The sequence below is a fragment of the Copidosoma floridanum genome, unplaced genomic scaffold (genome assembly GCF_036245765.1).
Source record: "Copidosoma floridanum isolate Cflo_tuat_1 unplaced genomic scaffold, Cflo_Japanese_pri ptg000027l, whole genome shotgun sequence".
In the NCBI taxonomy this organism is placed as follows: Eukaryota; Metazoa; Arthropoda; class Insecta; order Hymenoptera; family Encyrtidae; genus Copidosoma; species Copidosoma floridanum.
The window spans coordinates 11,798,713-11,821,124 of NW_028321904.1; positions in this window are offsets into that span (position 1 = coordinate 11,798,713).

The window sequence follows — 22,412 nt, forward strand, 5'->3', positions numbered from 1 at the left end:
TTTAACTGCGTAGCTCCCAGACCGTCTTAGGGTCCCAAGTGCAGGCAATCCAAATCAATAACCAGGCTTATATAATTACTTACATCGTTTTCTTTAAAAGGTATTCGATTGAATATTTGAACAAAAAAATGACTAAAAAGTAAGGTTTAATTTTCCCGCCAGATGAGAAGATCAGGTAATTTGATATCCTTGTAAAAAGGTTATGTTATAAGTCGATAGGCTGGTAGTTTCGAAGTGGCCTCTCAGCCTAACGTGACTACAACAGCACATAGAAGCTCACTTGGAACCGTATAAGCTTCAGAGACTACCACAGCATTAATAGACTGGCTCATATTCGCACTTAAATTCCATGACAGCAATGAACCGTCGGCCATATCTAATCCGCCATGTTGATATCAGATAACCTAACACAAATGTCGATACTGGCGATCTACAAAGTTAATTGCATAAATGTAAACGTATTGTAATTATTCTTACGGATTAGTGAACAGACAAAATATGAAATCTGACGCAAATTCGTATAATTAAACTTTTATGAATTTTTTGCTCTGGATACATGCATTTAATCGAAAAAGTATAAGATACAATTTTTACTTAGAATTAAACAAGAAGTACGATACGATTTTTTTAGAATTATTTTTGAATATTTCCAAAAATCGTCTGCCATATGGGATCAGCCATTTTAAATTCCGAAAGTTTAACTACACACTCATCATCGGCAGTCTCCATGAATACTAATAAGTTTTTTATCTGATTGTAAAACTTAGAAACTCAAGCGAAAAAGCGTCAAATTTGGTGACGATAATGTTCAGTGCCTCCTAGCACCTGTTAACAAATTATTTAAGCTTAAAAACTCGAAAAAAGTAGGGTTACGTAACCTCGAATCTTTTTTAAAATATTTTTAAACGATTCTACGTCAAAAAATCTACAAAATGTGGCCCTTATTTTTTTTTTTTTTTTTTTTTTTGTTTAGCAAAATAATCGGAAAGAATTGGGTCTTAGAAAATATTTTAAATTTGTGACCGTCACTGACGGCTTTGGTGTTGGTAAAAAATTCTGAAAAAATTAGAGTAATGATTTCTCACAAAGGACTATCGATTTCCATATATTTTGGCCCAAACTATTTTTTTACCGTTGTACTTGACGTGGAATGCCCCATATATACAAATAGATATATAGATGTACGTGTACATATCCATACATTTATCAAATTTATATATGTATCAAAACTTAGTTTTGATAAATTAAGGGCTCTGAGTAAAATGAATTTATTATATATATACACACATATATATACTGGTGCGCGCACTGCGCGCCAACCCCCCAACTTTTGAATATTTTATAAGAAATACATAAATTACATGGGGCTACATCGTTTCAAAACGTTAAAAAACATAATGAATTAACATATAAAAATTTCAGGGATACTGCAATTGCAATGGGTTTAATAAAACGTGATTCTAAAATCGACACTATTTTTAAAGAAGCCATGACAATTATGTTTCCATACCAGTTAAGACAATTTTTTGCTTGGTCTTTGAATTCAGAAACCGTTCAAAGAGATAAAATTTGAAATGAATATAAAAAATATTTTACGGAAGACTTCGATAATGATAATAATAATTGTGCTCTTTTACATATTAATCAAATTTCGGTATCGGAAGGTAAATCATGTGAGTCTTTTAATTTACCGACACCAACCATTAGCAACTATATTAATAATTGCAATGTTGAGGAAATATCTTTCAGTAAAAAAATGTTCGATATAATCCCACCTGAAAAAGAAAGACGAAATTCCATGTGTTATTACTTCTGTAATACCTTCAGGAAAGCCATGTGGAATTACATAAAGTTTTACGAATGGCATTACATAAGGAGTTTTAGCTTGGTAATGCCATATGTAATTCTATTTGAAAAAACACATAGAATTACAAATTGGAAAAAGGAAAAAAATTTTGTCATCTAGAAATAACTGCAGAATACTGTAATGTGTCATTTACTGTGAACAATTAGTGTTATCATCAGGATATTAACTCTAAAACAAGGGGATTCAAGTTATATTTCAGGAATAAAAAAAAAAAATAAAAAAATAAAATTTTTTTACATAGAAGTAAAATCAGCTGAACCCCCTTGTTTTGGAGTTATTATCCCAATGGTAAGACAAATTGTTAACCGCAAATAACTTATCATGGTATTTTGCAGTTATTTCTAGATGATAGAAATTTTTTCTTTTTCCAATTAGTAATTCCATGTGTTTTTCCATATGGAATTACATATGGCATCACCAAGCTAAAACCCTTTATGTAATGCCATATGTAAAACCATGTGTAATGCCATATGGCTTTCCTGAAAGTACAGAAGTAATTCTACATAGAATTTCGACATTTTTTTTCAGGTGGGATGTACACAAATTTAAATGAAAATCAAAAAAAAATTTTTAAAACTATTTGTGAACAAGATGAAAAAGTATATTTCATAGATGTTTCTAAAGGATCCGGAAAAACCTACTTATATAAGTCACTCATTTATAACTCTAGACTTAGATAATATTGAAAGTGTATTTTTAGAATTTGAAACTAAAAAAAAAAAATTAAGGGAAGTTGATTTAATAATATGGGACGAGGCTTCTATGATTCCGAAAAAAAGCTCTAGAAATCGTTGATAGAACGTTAAAGAGACTTGTGTAATACAAAACTTTGCTTTGGTGATAAATTAATAGTACTAGGGGGAGATTTTTGACAAAGTCTTCCAGTTATAAAAAACGGTAATAGAACTATAATCATAGAAGAAACTATTAAATCATCTTTTCTATGGAACTCCTGCAAAATTTTAAGATTACAAAATAATATCCGTTCTAGTAATAACGAATTTTCAAAATTATTGTTAGGAATTGGAGAAGGAGACATAGAAACATTTAACACTCCTAAATCCTGGATAATAGATGATGTCTATACCAAAATATTTGGTAATTACAGCAACTGTTGACGACAATAACGTGATACTACCTTCACATAATGAAAATACTTTTTTTTAAACAGTAAGATTTTAAGTAAATTACATGGGGAAACTCAAACTTATTACAGCATCGATACTGCAACATATAAAGGTGTTGATAAATCAGATGATAATATTTATATAAATTTTCCCGTATAAATGTTAAACAACATTCGTGAAGGCTTGCCACCTCATGAACTTAAATTAAAAGTAGGTACAATAGTAATGTTAATTCGAAATTTGAGTATATCAGACGAATTATATAACGGTACACGATTGCGAATCACTAAATTACTGAAGTATAACGTAGAAGGCAAAATAGTAACGGAAGAAAAAATTGGTAATAAAGTTTTCATTCCAAGAATTACATTTAATACTGGAAATACTTCATCATTACCTTTTATTTTATATAGAAAACAATTTTCATTAGTTTTAGCATTTGGTATGACTATAAATAAGTCTCAAGGTCAAAGTTTTGATAATTTGGGATTATACTTAAAAAAATCTTTATTTTCTCATGGTCAATTATACGTGTCTTTATTAAGATGCAAAAATAAAAATGGAATTTTTGTTCAAGTCGATAGAGAAAACAGTTTAGATATTGAAAATATTGTTTGGAAATAAATTTTTGAATATAACAATGTTTCTAATATTGATAACACGATTTAATTATTATTTTTTTATGTATAGGTAAAATTTATTAATTAATGATGCATATTATGACTGTATATCGTGTTCATGTATTGTACCAATTTCAGTATTAATTTAAAACAGAATGGGAATGGACGTAAGTCTTCGTGGTTTAATCAGGCTTTATAAAATGACTAATGAATTGATGCAAAACTTTCATTGTTTATATTAATGATACTCTAAATTGAACTTAAATTTATGTACGTAAAAAGAAGAATTGTGTATTAAAGGACTATGTAAGTGATGATGATATAATAATTATGCGCACCAATATATGTGTATGTATTATTTGGTTTCAAAATATTGTTAACTCCATATAAATTGGTTTTTAAACGTACTTAGTTGTATAAATAATAATGTTTTGCGCAACAACCCCCTATGAATCAATTATATGACTTTAAATTTCTTCTTGACGATGAAATTAATCATGGTGATAAGACAGGAGACGGTGGGGGACATGAAAAAATTCGTGGGGGTCGGTGGGAGGGCCGTGTGGGGTAGGTGGGGTGATGTGAAATGTTTTGAGAAAAAATACTATACAATATTTCTATGTGATTTGGTAGAAATGTGGTTATAGACTTTAACACATTGACAGGGCTGGCAAAATGCAACGTTACAAAATGCTAACAAAAAAAGTCAGCCCACCAAAAACTTTATGCTTACAAAGAAACCAAGGGATCCAATAAATCGAAATACATTTGATTTTATTTAAGTTTAGCTGATTACAGTATGGTGCACTAATCTGTAACTATTTGATTAAATATTAAAACATACATTGTTATTATCCCATGAAGCCATACGTGGTTGTACCCCCTGGCTTAAATAAAGACATACTATACTTCTATACTATACTTAAGATATTTTGTGGGGACTTGGTGGGGGGTACTGGGGGGCCATGAAAAAATGCGTGGGGGGTTCGGTGGGGGGCTGTCGGGGGTTTTGAGAAAAACTACGATATGTCAAAATAGCAAGAATAATAACGGATTTTTACCTTATTTTGTGGGGGGTTGGTGGGGGGCAAATGAGGGGTGGTGGGGGGTTTGTGTGGAATGCCCCACTGAGTTAACTATAAAATATATAGTATATAATATGTATTTATATATATATATATATATATATATGTGTGTGTGTGTGTGTGTGTGTGTGTGTGTGTGTGTGTGTGTGTGTGTGTGTGTGTGTGTGTGTGTGTACTAGAGGGGCTAACGTTTCCCTGCGCGCTCCACGCCAACCCCCCGCTAACAGATTGAGTAGACAATTGTCATTTTAATCAATAACGATATTACTCGTGTATTTATCAATGCAGGCTGATAATTTGTTGACAACAGCAGAATACGTGACCCAAAAAGAAGTTAATAAAACATATGATAACATAAATATTAATTTTCCAATAGAATTTTTAAATAATATCAGAGAAGGTCTTCCACCACACGAATAAAAATTAAAAATAAATGCTTTAGTAATGTTAATAAGATTTTTAAGCATATCAGACGGTCTCTGCAGAGGCTCAAGATTGAAAATAAAAAAATTATTTATGTATAATATAGAAGCAGAAATAATAACAAGAGAAAAAAAAGAAAGCAAAAATTATATTCCTAGAATAACATTGAATACTGGCACCTCATTATCATTACCTTTTGTCTTCTATAGAAAACAGATTCCCTCTGTATTAGCATGTTCTATGTTTATCAACAAATTACAAGGACAGAGTTTTGATTCCTTAGGATTGTATATTAAAAAACCTTTATTCTCTTACGGACAATTATACGTTGCTTTATTAAGACGTAAGAATACAAAAAGAATTTTTATTCAAATTAAATCCGAGAATGAATCAGAAATTAAAAATATTGTTTAGCAAGAAATTTTTCAGTAATTCAAAAATATGTAACTTTGAAGATCGTCACATTTAATCAGACGTATGTTAATTCATTAAAACCATGAAAAAGAAGTATGTGAAAAATGTGGAAATGGTTTTAAAAGAACAGATGGGTAAAAACGACACATGAAATGTCACAACATTAAGCTAACAGCATGAATTATAGGTTACTGAAATATAATTTGATCAAACAACAATTGTTAAAACAAGCTAAGACTCACTTTCGATAATACAACTATATAATATAGGGAAATATATGTGGGGCATTCTGTATAGACGTGAGACCCTCCTCGACAAAAATTGGTGAGGCGTTTCGAGGCGTATGAGGGCTTAAAATTTAGCTCAAGACCTCTATTTTCAAATGCCGTGTGGTGATCGTGAGTAATCCAATATGGCGGACCAATATGGCGACCAGAAGCAAGTGGGAGTATCCTAGAAATCAGGTTTGTTTATTATTCAGCTCTGGAAAGCTTTTGAAAGACGGGTAAAAAGATCAGATACATTTTTATATCATCACTAGACTTGACCATGGACCGAACTACAGTTACAAACATGTTTAACCACAGATAACTATAAAAAAGTGACTAATAAAAAAAAAAATGTGATATCAGCTACCGAGGTCTTCTTAGAGATATGATGACGAATTATTTTCGTGCAATTATGATATATCAACTTTATTGCTCCTCCCCCTATGATTACAAATGCGATTGAACAACCCTAACCTCAAATAAGTGACGAACAAAGCTGTTTTATGTTGTAATAAGGCTTCTAGCGTAGTTTAAAGAAGGAGAGAAGAGTTTTTTGGCGCCATATACATTACTGAGTGACATAAAGACCAAGGCTTGAGCTGAAAACCCGATGCATCATTCCTAACCTCAAAAAAGTGACCAGTTGTATTCTGCTCAGTATCTTCTCGATAGTCTTGGATGCAAAGGAGCAAGAAATTTCTACTCACTTTTTGCAGATGGACAACAATATATCCAAAGACGCCTCTGAATACAATTAATGAACCCTAACAACAAAAACTGTTCAAAATTAATCATAAAAATTCATCAATCCTGTGGAATACATCTTAAATTTCTGAAAAAAGGACTTATTAGTCACTTTTTTATGGTTATCTGTGGTTAAACATGTTTGTAACTGTAGTTCGGTCCATGGTCATGTCTAGTGATGATATAAAAATGTATTTGATCTTTTTACCCGTCTTTCAAAAGCTTTCCAGAGCTGAATAATAAAAAAACCTGATTTCTAGGATACTCCCACTTGCTTCTGGTCGCCATATTGGTCCGCCATATTGGATTACTCACGATCGCCACACGGCATTTGAAAATAGAGGTCTTGAGCTAAATTTTAAGCCCTCATACGCCTCGAAACGCCTCACCAATTTTTGTTGAGGGGGGTCTCACGTCTATACAGAATGCCCCATATATATATATATATATATATATATATATATATATATATATATATATATATATATATATATATATATATATATATATATATATATATATATGTGTGTGTGTGTGTGTGTGTGTGTGTGTGTGTGTGTGTGTGTGTGTGTGTGTGTGTGTGTGTACATGTATATATTTATCTTACAGATATGTCAAATATGGAGGACAGTGAGTCCACTGAAACCACTGAACCAACTCCAGACGGAAGAACCGACAAGCAGATGTAAGAATCAGAGCAATAATATCAGATGCGAACTTCGATGTACTTAAAGGGAGGGACTGACAAGGATCTTAACTTTGAGTCATCTGGAGCGCTAACAACATCATTGTAATGTTATCTAGCGGTGATTCATGACACCGCTCATGCTGCCCTTCTGCGCGCAAGGACTGCACGCTCTCGACCACTCGGACGCCAACAGCAGAACCAGCAGCATCTGTAGCAACGTGTGCTCTCTGTAAATTGAGTGTCTTGAAGAACGTATTTTGTGTTCAGATTTGTACTGCATTCAGAGTCTTAGAAGTTGTACAGAAGTGTAATTACTCGTCAGTTGTTTTGGAAATAAATGTAAATAAATCTGTCAAAGATAAAGAGCTGCGTTTTTCTTCCCGGAACTGTGACTCGGACCAGGAGTGGCTTAAGGGTGGGGCGAGCTTGGCACTTGCCCAGCGCGCTAGAAAGGCAGAGGTGCCAAGTAGGCGACAAAGCAAAATACTGCAAAAACAATTTTTTCTAGTTAAAAATAAAAAATGTTAGAATAAAACTTAAACTATCATAATGAACTAATCCACCACCTACATTCTAAAACTTAGTTTACCATATTTTCTTCGGAATCAGTGATACTTGAGTATCAATAGTAAACAATCATTAAATAAATATGATTAATATTCTACCAAAGTGTCACACGGTATAACTCGATTCGCCCATTAGTACATATCTTTCCTAAAAAAAATGTATTGCGCGACAGTCAATCAAGACAAAGACTTTTTTACAACGATATTTAACTAGATTTTACTACTTATTCGAATTCTTTATTTCTACGTAATTACATACACACATACACACAGAGACACACTTAAACATATTTGTGCGAGGGACATTTAACGTTACCTGAAACAGAAAAAAAATTTTTCCTTTAAATTTTGGGGATTGGTAGAAGGGAGAAAATTATGTGGGTCAAAAAAAAGAAGAAATACGGTTTTGCTAATATTTTTTTCGTAAAATTCGATAAAATTACTTTAAAATTTCGTAGGTTGGGTTTTTAGCATATTACGGTGGTTTTTTACATCAAAATTAAAGTTTAGGAAAGTATAAAAGCCTTATAACTTTTTTTCTTTTTTTTTTACGCTTAAGCCATCAACTTTTCTTTTAAGCCCCTTTTGACCACTAGAGGGTTCTAAAGATGCACTCTTTTCTGCTTTTTTATTCGTTAAAATCATAAGCATTGTGTGAAAAAGCTATATTACAATACGTTTTCAAGGTTGCTGATAAATACCGTGGTCTTAAAAATTTAACTCAAAATAGGCAAATCCCATATAGCAGATCTATACCCAGAATTTTACAAATTTTGCATTTTCCAAAAATATACTGTGATTTTTATACAATTTGTAGTAGATAGTATATATTGTTGTTTATGATAAAGTACACACCCAATTGAAAATATATTCTTAGTTTCGTTACGTATTCAAATACGTTGTTACGTTGGTGCAACGTACCATTCGAGCCTAAAAGCTTTCGCTTAATAGCTCGGGACTCGCACTGGACTCGTAGGTGGAACGTGGGGCTAAAAGGTGGTTATTTTTCTTGTCTGAATATTTAAAAGGGGGTGAGGGCGACCGTTTTGATTAAATCGACGCGATTGTCGAGCAATAATGCAATGTACTTGTTCGCGGCGCGCCTTGGATTTATTGAGGATACTTGGTGTGATGTGTCGTACAGTATCCCGTTAGCGATCTAGAGGTTACCTGCGTTTGGTGTTATAAAATCGGCAAGGAAAGTTTTGAAGAAAGGGGAAAAAAAATTAATGTGGATACACCGATGTTACAACGTATCACAAATATGTCATATCAATACTTACGTTATGCTTATTTGAAACCTTTCGTCACCTAATTCTATCACGTATTTTGCACTCATGAAGTGTATATCTATATTAAAAAAGAGTTACAAAATGATTACGACGTGCGTTAGCGTGATCGTAATATTGATATAAAATTATAAACAAAAATAATTTTGAAACATATATTTTCGTCTCTCACGTGAAGTGCTTTGCACCCTCGGGCATACTTTCCGCGTACTAGTTACGTTCCGCCCACGGGCAGTAAGAATCATTCTGACTCTGCTGGACCAAAACTTTGCTTCCGCCCTAGGGCGGAAAGTAATTGACGGGCGGCATGTGTGCCCATGGGCGCGAAGTTGCCCTTTCCACCCTTAATACAAAAATTTCGTCCTCACTTTGGTCACAAACGTACAGCAATCGCACTATTCAAGCGCATAAGTTTTACTTTCTGTCCTGGGTAAGAAATATACTGTTCGATCTCGGGCGTTTTTAAGGGTTGGGTGTGCCTTTGGTAGGTAAAATAGAATTCGCCACATAAGTGCCGTTGCGTTGTGGCTATCTTACGTCCCTAAGGACCGCAAAATAGCCCCAGAGACGACGGCCCTTATCCGACGAAAACTACTATTCTATATCTAAATTCACTGTAATACGATGATAACTCAACCAAGAAATTTCAAAATAATTTTATTGTATTCTACAGTTTGCGTACTGAGAAAAGTTATGTTACAAAAGTAGTACAACTATAACATAAAAGAAAAGCTGAGACATACTCGCCATATTATAAAAATAACCGTGCTACACAGTAAAACCAGATTATAATAAAAATTTGTTATTCGATACTGTAATTCTTACTTTGTGCAAAAATAATTTTTATTTTCAAGTAATATAAGAAATATATGTATGTACATATGTATGTACATAAATATCTCCCTACATTATATAGTTATTTGTGTGGGACATTCCACATATCCCCCCACAGCCCCCCACAAATAAGCTGAAATTCGACCGTTTTTATCGCTAATTTGACAATTCCTAACTTTTTCCTTAGACCCCCCACAGCCCCCTACACAATTTTGCCTGTCCCTCCACAGACCCCCCACAGCCCCCTCACACTATTTTTCATACATCTTGTCATGTATACTTGTTGAATAATGAAACATTAATAAGTGACTTTCAATTTATAACCATAAATATTGCTGATTTATCTATAAAAATCATCAAGTAAAGTCAATAAATTATGTAAAAATCTCTTTCCAAACAATATTTTCTATTTTTATTTTTTTTCCGTTCTATTTGAATAACTAAATTATTGTTATCTATGTATCTTGATAAAGCCACATATAATTGACCATAAGGAAATATGGGTTTTTGAAAATACAAACCTATATTACCGAAACTTTGACCTTGGGATTTGTTTATTGTCATGGCAAGTGCCACAACGATTGGAAATTGTTTATGATACAAAATAAACGGTAATGTTAAGGAGTTTCCTGTGTCTAAAGTTACTCTTGGAATGAAGACTCTATTTCCAATTTTTTCTCCAGTTATTATCTCTCCTTCTATATTATTCTGTAATAATTTTGTGATTTGTAAACGTGTTCCATTACAGAGGCTATCTGATATACTTAAATTTCTCTGTAACATCACTATTGTAACAATTTTTAGATTCAGTTCATGAGGTGGCAATCATTCAAAATATTGTTCAACATTTCCACCGGAAAATTTAAATAAATATTATCGTCTGACTTTTTAACCCCTTTATAAGTTGCGTTATCTATACTATAGTTAGTTTTAATTTCATTCAAATAAGAGGTGTTATCATTATGTGATGTAAGTATAACATGCACTATTCATTGAACAATTGTAGATATTACAAAATATTTGAGAACATTCATCATTTGAGATCCAATTTTTAGGAATGTTAAAAGTTATTTTTATTTTCCCTATCCCAATTTTTAATAATAATTTTAAGAATCCTTTATCGTTAGAACATGTTTTGATTTTTAATTGAAAAATTTGGAATGAGTTCCATAAAAATTAAGATTTGATAGTCAAGTATAATTTTATCCAGTATAATTATTAAGATCTAAAGGAAGTCTAAAAGTTCTATGACTGGTCATCCCCTTTGGAAGCAAAATTGATACTATGCCATTGACATGATTTTTTTTTTGAGAAATAAAAAAATAAATTAACGTTTTATAAACATAAGTTTTTCCTGACCCTCCAGGACCATCAATAACGAAAATATTACTTGTTTGTTCGCGAATACTATGAAACATATTTTTCTGGTCATTATTCAAACTTTTATACATCGAGTTAAACATTTCTTTACTGAAACGTATTTCATAATCTATATCTTTTTTTTTACTCTCCATTTTTTTTGGTGTAGGTAAATGAAAGCATTCACATGATTTATCTGTTGATTCTAAAATTTAGTTAATATGTAAAAGAGCTCAATTATCTTTATTATTAGGCAAACCCTTCGTAAAAAATTCTTTGTATTTATTCCATATTTTATCACCTTTAACGTTTTCTGAAATTAAAAACCAAGCAAAAAATTGTATTAATTGATATGAAAACATGACAGCAATCGCTAATTTAAAAATATTATCGATTTTTTTATCATTGTCTATTAAACCCATTGCAATTGTAGTATCTTTAAAAGTTTCCTAAGTTATTCCTTTACGTGTTCTGATGTCTTTGAACGATGTCGAACCACTTACTTTATTTTATACAAGTTCAAAATCTTTCATGATATTTTAGAGATACAATGTTTAATTGAACAATGGCAATATTTTTTATTATATTTTTCCTTTAAGATTAATTTTTAGTTTAAAATTACTATTTGAATTTCCGTATGTTTGAATATCGTTGTTCGAGAAATTAACTATATCGTGAACATGTTATAAATCTGAGAAGCTTTTAATTAGAATACTTGTACCATAAGTCCCATTTTTTAACATTATGTTAACATATTTATCACTACTTATTACATTTTGATAATAATCGTTTCCTACTGTATATTCATAATAATTTTGCCATTTGTTTACAACATTATTGATTAATATACAACGAACTCTCATGTGGAAATCTTTGTCACTATACAGACAATAAGAAAAAGTTCTGAATAAACAATTCATCCCTTTTTACGCTAACTTTTATATTGTTCATTTTAAAAAATTTCAAAAATATTTAGGTTAATTTTAAATTAAATTTTAATAGTACAAAGTACAAACGATTTTTCCAATTTACAGTGTGGAACACTGTGAAGAAATTATTTCCATATTTGTCATTGAATCTGTAAATGAAAAATTCCTTCTAACCACTTATATTAATTGATAAAATATAGAATGCATAATAGAAACAAAAATAATGTAAAGTATATGTTTTATGAAATTTAAATAATTTATATGTGATTAAAGTGGTTAAAACTTTTCGTTGTTTAGAATTTAATCTTAAAAAAAACAATGTATACCTTTTTTTCTAAACACAACGGAGAGTTCTCAAAAAAACTCTCAACGTACCACAATAGTACCTTCTGGGTGGTGTGGAAATTTACTGATAAATATATAACTAATGCTTAACGATGTATATCAAAAACTCTTCTTCCCCACGAAATTGTGGGCACCAACCTCTCCCCACTAACAAATGAAATTTAAAAACTCTTTTTAAGTTAGAATAGTAGAGGGTTTGCGCGCAGAGGGCTGAACCCCTACTAGTATAAATGTATAGATTTCAGTATCAATCGAGCGGTGAGTATGAGCAGTCGTGTTATTACGCTAGCTCCTTGTGCCTATATTTACTTTTGAAAATCGACTTTCTCACTCACTCGTTTTTCTCGTACGTCAACGAGGCACTTTCACTGTTGCAGGCATCCAGTCTCCTACCGGCTCTAGTTTACTGAGAGCATAACCAGGGTTGCTCTCCTTTTTTGAGCCAGGGGGTCTGTGAATGCTTGCTACACTGCTGCGTCTTTTTCCTGGCCCACAGATCGGCGGGTGCTCCTGATCGCACATATCCTTGTCGATGGACCTGATTGCGGATTTTTCAACGTGATTGCTGCTTCTCTTCCGGTCATTCGATCAGTTACTGCTTCTCAGCATCCCAACACTGAATTATTCATGGGCCCTTGACCGACAAAGCCGTTAACTTGCGTAGTGAGTGAGAATATTTTCGCTTTCAGTACGTTACTTTAATCGATTTAACTAAGCTTATACCAGTCTCTCTGGTTCCCTTGAGAGTGTGTTTTCCTCTCTCGCTGTGTTATTGTTTATCAAAATTTATACGCGTTTTGATACGTACGACGCTATCGACCTACTTTTAGCTTTAATACCATTTATACCTATATGCTAAATCAGTAGTTGTTCGATTGAAGCATAGAATTGTTGACTTCGTGCTCAGTTATACTTATGTTTTTATCTATTATGCCACCGTATTATGACTAGAAAGTCTTGCATAATTTGTCGTAGCGCTAAATATTCCAACACTGATATAAACAGACGCTTATGTATTTGTTCTGCTTGTAAAAAACCGTACCATTTTAAATGTACACAACAAAGCTGGTATTCTCGAAGCTCTGACTCACTCTTTACTTGTTGCTCTCTTTTACTGTATTCCCGGGAAACTATACTCAACGGTAGGATTTCTCTACTGAATGCAAGCAAACCCTCCGCAAAACGACCTCGTGAACCTTCTCCGCCGGAACACTCTATTAACCACAAAAGTAGGCGCTTATCGGATAATACTGTCGGAAATTTATTGGTAAATTCTTCTATAATGGCGGGCAAAAATACAGGACCATCGCTTTCTGATATTTTGGATCATCTCAAAAAGCTCGACTCCAAAATTGATAATAACACCGCAACACTCAATACTCGATTCGATACGCTTGATAACTCATTGAAAGACTTTCAAGAAAGGACTACTGCCGACATTGCCAGTGTCCGTACTACGGTTGCAAACCTTTCGGCCAACTCATTGCTTCAAGATACTGCTGAACTCATAATATCTGGCATACCGAACACAGTTCAACACTCAAACGAGCAGATTGTTAGTACTATATTTAATGCGGTCGGGTGTAGTAATTTTGAAAGATTTGTTGCTTCGATTCGTGAATGGGCACCTGCAAGAAAACCTGCATCCTCTTTGTCTCATGCCCCAGCTGCTTCAAATACCCGAGGGATTGTCGTTGAAATGAGTTCGGCTGAGATGCGCGACCGTGTTACGGGACGATCTGGCAAATTAGCCAAGAAAAAGTCGGCTGATATCTTTGGTGAGGGTGGAAATTCTACTCTCTACCTACGCCCACTTCTACCTCAGCAGGTCTACTTGCTCTTGCGCCTTGCTGTGAAAGCACACAAGCGCATGAACTACGCCTTTCCTCTTATAAGAAACCTTACCGTATGCATGCGCCAAACTCTGACATCTTAGTTAATACCCGTGTACTCTGAAGCAGATTTACTTTCTCTCCCCCCGTGTGACTCGCCCATAGTATGACGCCATGTACCCCTTCAAACAGCAGCTCCCTCTAACTCCAACTCACAAAGTTCATTAAAAATTGGCCATATTAACGCTAACAGACTAAAAACTCACTTCAATGAAATAGAACTGAAATGCTCCCAAGATCAATTTGATGTTCTGGCTATCTCCGAAACTTTTTTGACTTCACTAGATAATGATTCTGTTATTCAATTACAAGGATATAATGTCTTCCGAAATGATAGAGAGGGGAAGGGTGGGGGGGGAGTATGCTCCTACATCCAAGACGATATTCCGGTCAAAATACTGAGCCGCTCAGACCCTATCTTTGATAATACGCCTGAATATTTAATATTAGAAATATCATTTCCACACCAAGTACTTCTTTTTTCAGTTGTTTACAGGCGTCCTAGTGGAGCTTTCCCAAATGTATTTTTCTCCGTTCTAGCTTCATTTTTGCCTTCATACACAAACATAGTCATCTGTGGCGATTTTAATATTGATATAAATAGTGATACCTGCCTTACTCGATCTTTTAAATCATACATAGCTTCCTATTCACTGTTTTTAGTGCAATCAGAACCCACACACCATTCCCCTCGCTATGATTATTTTACACACACCTGGCTTGATCTGTTTATTGTCCATAGCTCTGATGCCGTCCTCAATTACTCAAAATCTGATTCACCTTTCATAGCCGGCCATGATTTTATCGAGCTCACCTTGTCCTTGTTCAAACCACACCCGTATATCAAAAAATTTTTCGCACGTAATTTCAATAAAATAAACCTAAATGTTTTAACAACTGAACTTACAAAAGCTTTCTCAAACTTTCATTTTCCATTTCTAGAGCCATTGGATGTGACAGATAGCACGCAAATCAATCTCGACTCTCTTATCTGTAATTTCTCCAGCACTGTGCTGTCTGTCTTTGATTCGCTTGCACCACTTCGACAGATCAGTTTTAAATCCTCTGAAAAACCCTGGGTTAAACAGAAAATTCGCCTCCTTATGAAGCGTAGGAATGCTGCATATAAGCGGGCCCTGAGGACTCGATCTGAAAATGACCTCATTGCTTTCCGTAACTTGAGGAGAGAAGCCCGCAATTTCTTGGATTCTGCCAAAAATAAATATATTGCATCTAAACTGGATACTGCGGCTACCTCCAGAGCAAAATGGTCTGTAATCCGTAAGTCGGGCCTAACTGGCTCACGTCTACCATCCCCCCTATTACGCTTTTCGCCAAATGAACTTATCTCGTTCTACTCTGATGTTACATCTCTTGGAGCTCCTGTTTTACCTGAAGATCTACAGCGCATTAAAAATATGCCCCTTGATTTATCCAAGCCTGTCTTTAATTTCTTGCGTACTGGTTCTCATGACGTGAGGCGTGCTCTCCTTCGATGCTCTGCTCTCTCGGGTGGTACTGATGGGATATGTGCAAGAATGCTCAGGCTTGCTGCCCCGTGTATTATTGAACCCTTGACTTTGCTCTTGAACTTGTCTTTTTTAACAGGTACATATCCATCATCTTGGAAAAACTCATTAATTACCCCGCTCGCTAAATCCAAGACTATAAATTCACCCTCAGATACACGCCCCATCTCGAAGCTCCCCGAGCTCTCAAAGGTTTGTGAGCGCCTTGCCCATGCTCAATTATACACATATCTAGAAGAGAATGAACTGTTGGATCCATGGCAGGCGGGTTTTAGAAGGGACCACAGTACCCAGACGGCCTTGCTTCGGGTTATTGATGACGTGAGGTTGGCGATTGACAGTCATAAAGTGACAATTCTCGTCCTATTTGATTATAGCAAGGCTTTTGATAGGATACCTCATGCCCGCCTACTTGAAAAATTACGTGACCTAAACTGCAGTGATTCTGCACTGGACTGGCTCTTCAGTTACTTGCATGGTCGCCGACAAGCAGTCAGGGGTGATGGTGGGGCCCTGTCTGATTGGTGCCCCTCATTGACTGGGGTACCTCAGGGTAGTGTGCTCGGTCCATTGCTCTTTCTCACTTACGTGAATGATTTTCCACGGGTGCTACAGCACTGCGCCCACATGTCGTACGCTGATGATACCCAGCTCTACTACTCATGCTATCCTGAGGACTTTCACCAGGCGGCTGGGTATGTGAGTGGGGTCTCTCAGGCACTGGCCGATTGGGCGACGGAAAATGGCTTGGATGCTAACTACTTAAAAATGTCTGCCTTGGTTCTTGGTAGTGCGGCGAATATCTCTCGGATGGACTTAATGGGAATACCACCCATAACAGTTGGTGGTGTCCCATTGCCTTACATGACTGAAGTAAAGGACCTTGGCTTGTGGTTGAACTCTACATTAAGTTGGGAGCGACATGCTCGTCATGTTTCTGCCAGTGTCTTTCGCTCACTTTACACGATCAAACATTGTAAGCACGCCTTATCTTTCTCCATGAGAAAGCAGCTCATTGAAAGTCTTATTTTTCCGCTCTTTGATTATATGTCAGTAGCCTACCATGGCATTGCTGAAACTTCAAATCTCTTACTGCACAGAGCCTTAAATGGTTGTGTTCGATTTGTATACGGCAACATTAGTTGGCAGTCCAGAGTGACTCCTTTTCGCATTCAGTTGAATTGGCTTTCTGTTTCCCGTCGTCGTGATTATTTCCTAGGCATCCAATCTTATTCAGTTTTAGCGCATGAATGTCCATCATATATTATGTCCCTTTATCGATTAACATCTAATTTTACAGATCTTAGACGGTCTACTCGTTTTCCCATGGATTATCTCATTATACCTTACTCCAGAACTGAATCTATGAGACGATCCTTCGCTGTTCAATCATCGATTTTCATAAATAAACTTCATCAAACTATATTTCACGCATCTAAAATAAATAGCTTTAAAACTTTCCTATTTGCGTTTCTCCTAAACCAAGACAAGAGTGAGTGGGATACTGAATACTGGATTTCTGCCTAGATTATAAACTTCTAATTCTTATCTTTGAATGAAATTGTTTAATTAATTTTTCTCTTTTGTTCTTTCTTTTAAACACTAATTGTTAACTCAAATGTATTCACATTCTTTATGTATTTACCTATTAATTTGCGTACTAACTTGTATTAACTAATTGTTTATATTTTATTTTTAATACATACATTGTAATAATCCCTTGAAGCCATATGTGGTTGTACCCCCTAGCTGAAATAAAGACTTATACTATACTACTATAGATTTAAATTAGAACAGTAGGCTTTCAAGTTAGAGGGTTGGCGTGCGAAGCCCCACTAGTATATATATATATATATATATATATATATATATATATATATATATATATATATATATATATATATATATATATATATATATATATATATATACTAGGAAAGCTATATATTTATATATATATACACTGTACCTGAAATATGTATAGTTAACAGAAGTTTAATATTAATAGTTTTTTTGTGTATAAGTATTTTTTTTCTTTACCAATACTGATACCTACTAAAGTGTTTTAAAAAAATTTTATTCTAAAAAATATGTAGAGTGACTGGGAATTAAACCTTTGCCTTTTATAGATTTTCTGTAGACAACACTGTTAACAACGGATAATCAGTTGATTTCAAACTAATTGTCTGCAGGTATTAATTTATGAATTTTTAACCATTATAAATTTAAAAATATATTTCTTGTCATGATTACATTAATGTATTCTGAAATTTGAAAATCAATAGGCGTATATACCTATAGATGTTGTACAAACTTACTTTCGAATATAGTAATTTTTACTATACTGAATAGCAATGCAGTGGAAAGAGAAATTTTACTATATCACACAGCAAATTCTACTTTTAGAATGTGAGATATTTTAAAACGATTAGACTAAAATTTACTATATTGTATAACAAAAATTGTACTATCACAATTTTTATTATGTTCGACATAGTAATTTTTATTATGCCGTGAAATTATATTGGTACGGCTGCTACACAATAATAATTATTTTAAATATAATAGAAATCTTTTGAAACGTAACGGTTGGCGTCATGTGGTAAGTATATGTTTTAGCTTTTTCGGAAAATATATAAATTTTTAGTACAGTTATTATCCTTTTTTTAACACCACTTTTATCAGTGCGGTCAAATAAAAAAATTTAAAATTGCTGACCGTCACTGACGGCAAAGATGGTTGTTAAAAAATCAGTCAAAATTACTATATAGTAATTTTCTCATCCATCTCATAGATTACTACCCATCTTCAAAGTTTGAAGGGCTATGTAGGGCGCCAAATCGGTCAGTTGCGCAGGATTCTAGAATGTCTTAAGCCGCCCCTGACTCGGACAAACACTGATTGTAAGATCCCCAAAGATTAATTTCGAAATTTGTAAACTTACTGTCACACTTGAACTTGTATTTGGCGTTCTTTAATTGCTCATGCGAGCTTTCATTATCACTGACCCAAAAACTTAATCGCACATGTCAGAAAAATGCGATGATATCCTAATTTATGAAATCATGACATGTAACATCATTGGGCAAGCCTACTGTTTTGCTGTCAATGCAGTCTGCAAGAACATCGCTTATTGGTTAACCTAATTCAACCAAAGGCCTCTTTTACTTGCTCTGACGCTATAAAAACTCACCATTAAGAGGAAAAATCGCTCTTTTCACGTCTGTTACCTGTTCTTTAAAGTTTTAGTGTCTACATTTGACTGCCGCAACTTGCAAGTACCTTATACATATAAGGCATAACGTGTTGGCTGAGGCAACTCGGGTGCAAATCGAGCCCAAGCGGAAATAATTTTGTTTGATTAGTTGGTAATAATTATTTTTAAAAATTAGTTGAAAATGTAAAAAAATATTAACAGTTTTTAATGTCTAGATTTGAGACAAGTAATAGGACTTAATATTCACAATAGTCTGTCAGAAGTTGTTAGTAAAACTCTTAAATACTTATTATTAGTTATTATTTTTTTTTGTTCGCAAGATCAAATGGTACAACTGTGACCATAGAGATTATTATTTCTCATTATTTCTTATTATTTTTTCCTATCTGATATAAAATATTAAACAATAAATGTAATCTACTATTAACAATCATCAATAGCTATTAGTATTTTTGAAAACTTAATAGTCAAGTATTACACAGTGATCTTGAATCATAAAAGTTGTTTCTAGTTTCTACTTTTTTCGATGTCTCTATATTGACATTCCTGACAAAAAAAAAAAATAAAATAAAAAATGATAAAAAATAATAACTAATAAGGATAATTATTTAACTTATTTATAGTCTCAAATCTGGACTTTCTGACATATCACTATTCGTTATCATTTTTTTTTTTTCGCTACTTAATAAAAAAAAAAATTTCTGTTTGGGAGAGTATCAATAATATTTGACTACGCTAAGGAGCAAGGTACAATGAAGGAAGTCTGCCAAAAGTGGTTCCGGCGATAGCAGAATAAGCAGAAACCGCAACATCTTACGGGCCACGAACTCATATATTTGTGTGGTTTAAGTAATCACTGGTAATTACTGCACTAAGCATTAGGGACTCCGAAGCAGCAGTAACAGCGATCAGTGATACATTAAGTTATTTATCAGTAATATAGTTAACATCAAAATCTTGTTAAAGTGATCTGAGTGGACTGTTGCCAAGAGAATAACTATTTTGAACTGTTTGAATGAAAGAATTAAAAATTAATAATTAATTTAAATCATCCATATTATTTAAATAATTATTTGTACTTGACTAAAAAGAACAAATAGAGCTCACGAGCTGAATCCTAAGAGACCTACGAATAACACTAAAATAAAACGGTTAAGATCATACTTAAACAAGACCAGTCATAACAAAAGAGCATATTCACCAATGAAATGTGTAACCCAATCAAAAACTTCAATGCTGAATCAATGCTGAATCAACGTTGATTTTAGCGATAAATCAATACTGAACCAACGTTGAATCAACGTTGATTCCATGAATGATAAAACACTGAAATCAGTCGTAATTTACATTGTTGATTCAACAATGATTCAACGTTGAATCAGTGTTGAATCTACAATGTAAATTACGACTGATTTCAGTGTTCCGTCATTCATGAAATCAACGTTGAATCAACGTTGATTTAACGTTGGTTCAGCGTTGATTCAACGCTAAAATCAACGTTGATTCAGCATTGATTCAGCATTGAAATTTTTGATAGGGTTAAAACTTTTTAGATTTAGGAACCGCAACTTACACAGCATCCAAGTCTTAGATTCAATACTTTTGAGTTCCGTAAAAAACATAAATATGTTGTTTACGTTAACAACTTTAAGATTGTGTGCGTCAGAAAAAAATAAAAACACCGTATTTTGCTTCTAGGCGTCGTCCAAAACTGCAAATTTTCGAGTAAGAAACACGAGCCCGCAACCTTGATTTAGTCCTTTTTTTGCATGTAAAACTAGATTTATACTTTTTTTATCTGTTTTCCGTTGTACTTTCAGCAGAAAATATTCCTTCATTATTTAAAAAAGTTTTCAGATCGTTTTTTTCTTTACTATATCGATCGATATACGCGTACCCTATCAACAATATCAATGCTGAATCAATGCTGATATCAGTCGTGAATTACGTCTTTGATTCAAAGTTGATTCCATGTTTAATGTCAATGCTGATTTAGCTTTGAATCAACGATGACTTATTAAATTAACTTGTCAGTACTGAAGTTATAAGCTTTAAGAAACTTTATTTAAATTATAACTGCAATACTAACGTGAAAAAATATTAATTATTTTGAAGTTAATTACTAATATTGACTTAAATCAATGTTGATCAAACGATGGAACAACATAGATTCAACATGGGATCAACGCAGAATCAACGATGTTAGTTATGACTAATTTCAGCATTCATATTTTGGGTAGGGTAAATGAGGTAATCTACCAGAAACGGTCTAATTTATGTCTTACTTGATAACAACATATTTGTATAAGATTTTTGTGAAAGTTTATTTGAATATTAAAATGCTAAGTACTTTTGAGCATGAATTAAAAAAAAATGTGTTTGCAAATATTTGACAGCAAGAGCTTTAAATTTTGCAGCGAATCACATCAACTTATTTTTAAATCAAAGCAAAACATCGTGTAAGTAATTTGATCTGCCAAAATATATTTTTATAAAATTACTGAGATGTTGAGAATTTTTAATACAAAATTAATAAGTCACAAAAGCTAAAGTACAAATAAAAAAACAGTAAATTTTTTTGATGTGTCTGACTTAAAAATTAATGACTTTTTTAATAAAACAAAATGACATAAATGACATAAATGACAAAAATAATATTTGTGACACGTGTCGTGTAACAAATAAGAATTCCGTGTCTTTACCCATCCCTGATGTCACGTGGTACAGGCATATTCCCACTGTCCCATGTATATATAGGTATATGCTAAAGCACCATTGGAAAAAGACATAATGTCGAACGTGGATGTCTGTTTCTCTCGCACTTTGCGACCTATGTGGGTATTGCTGACCGGACTTAGTTTACTCAGTTTACTGACTCACAATGGTCAACCGTTGTCAATGTGTAAGAAAGACAGATATTCGCGCTCAATGCTATGTCTCTTTCTATTCATACTTCAGACGCGTATGCAGGACCGAGCAATCTGCATTTCTTAAAGGGTTATTATCTCTAGTATCTCTATGCCATATCAACAGTTAATGCAATTGCGACTAGCGACATAGTCGACCAAAAGCTTCGGCCAAAGGGTGGTCAAAATTTTAACCAGCCGCCACTCTCATCAGAATTGAGGAACTTTATGATTCGTCGAGATCCAGAATATTTTGGTCATATTTCGTAGTGGTAAAGAGCTATGTGAAAATTATAGTAGTGCCGTAGG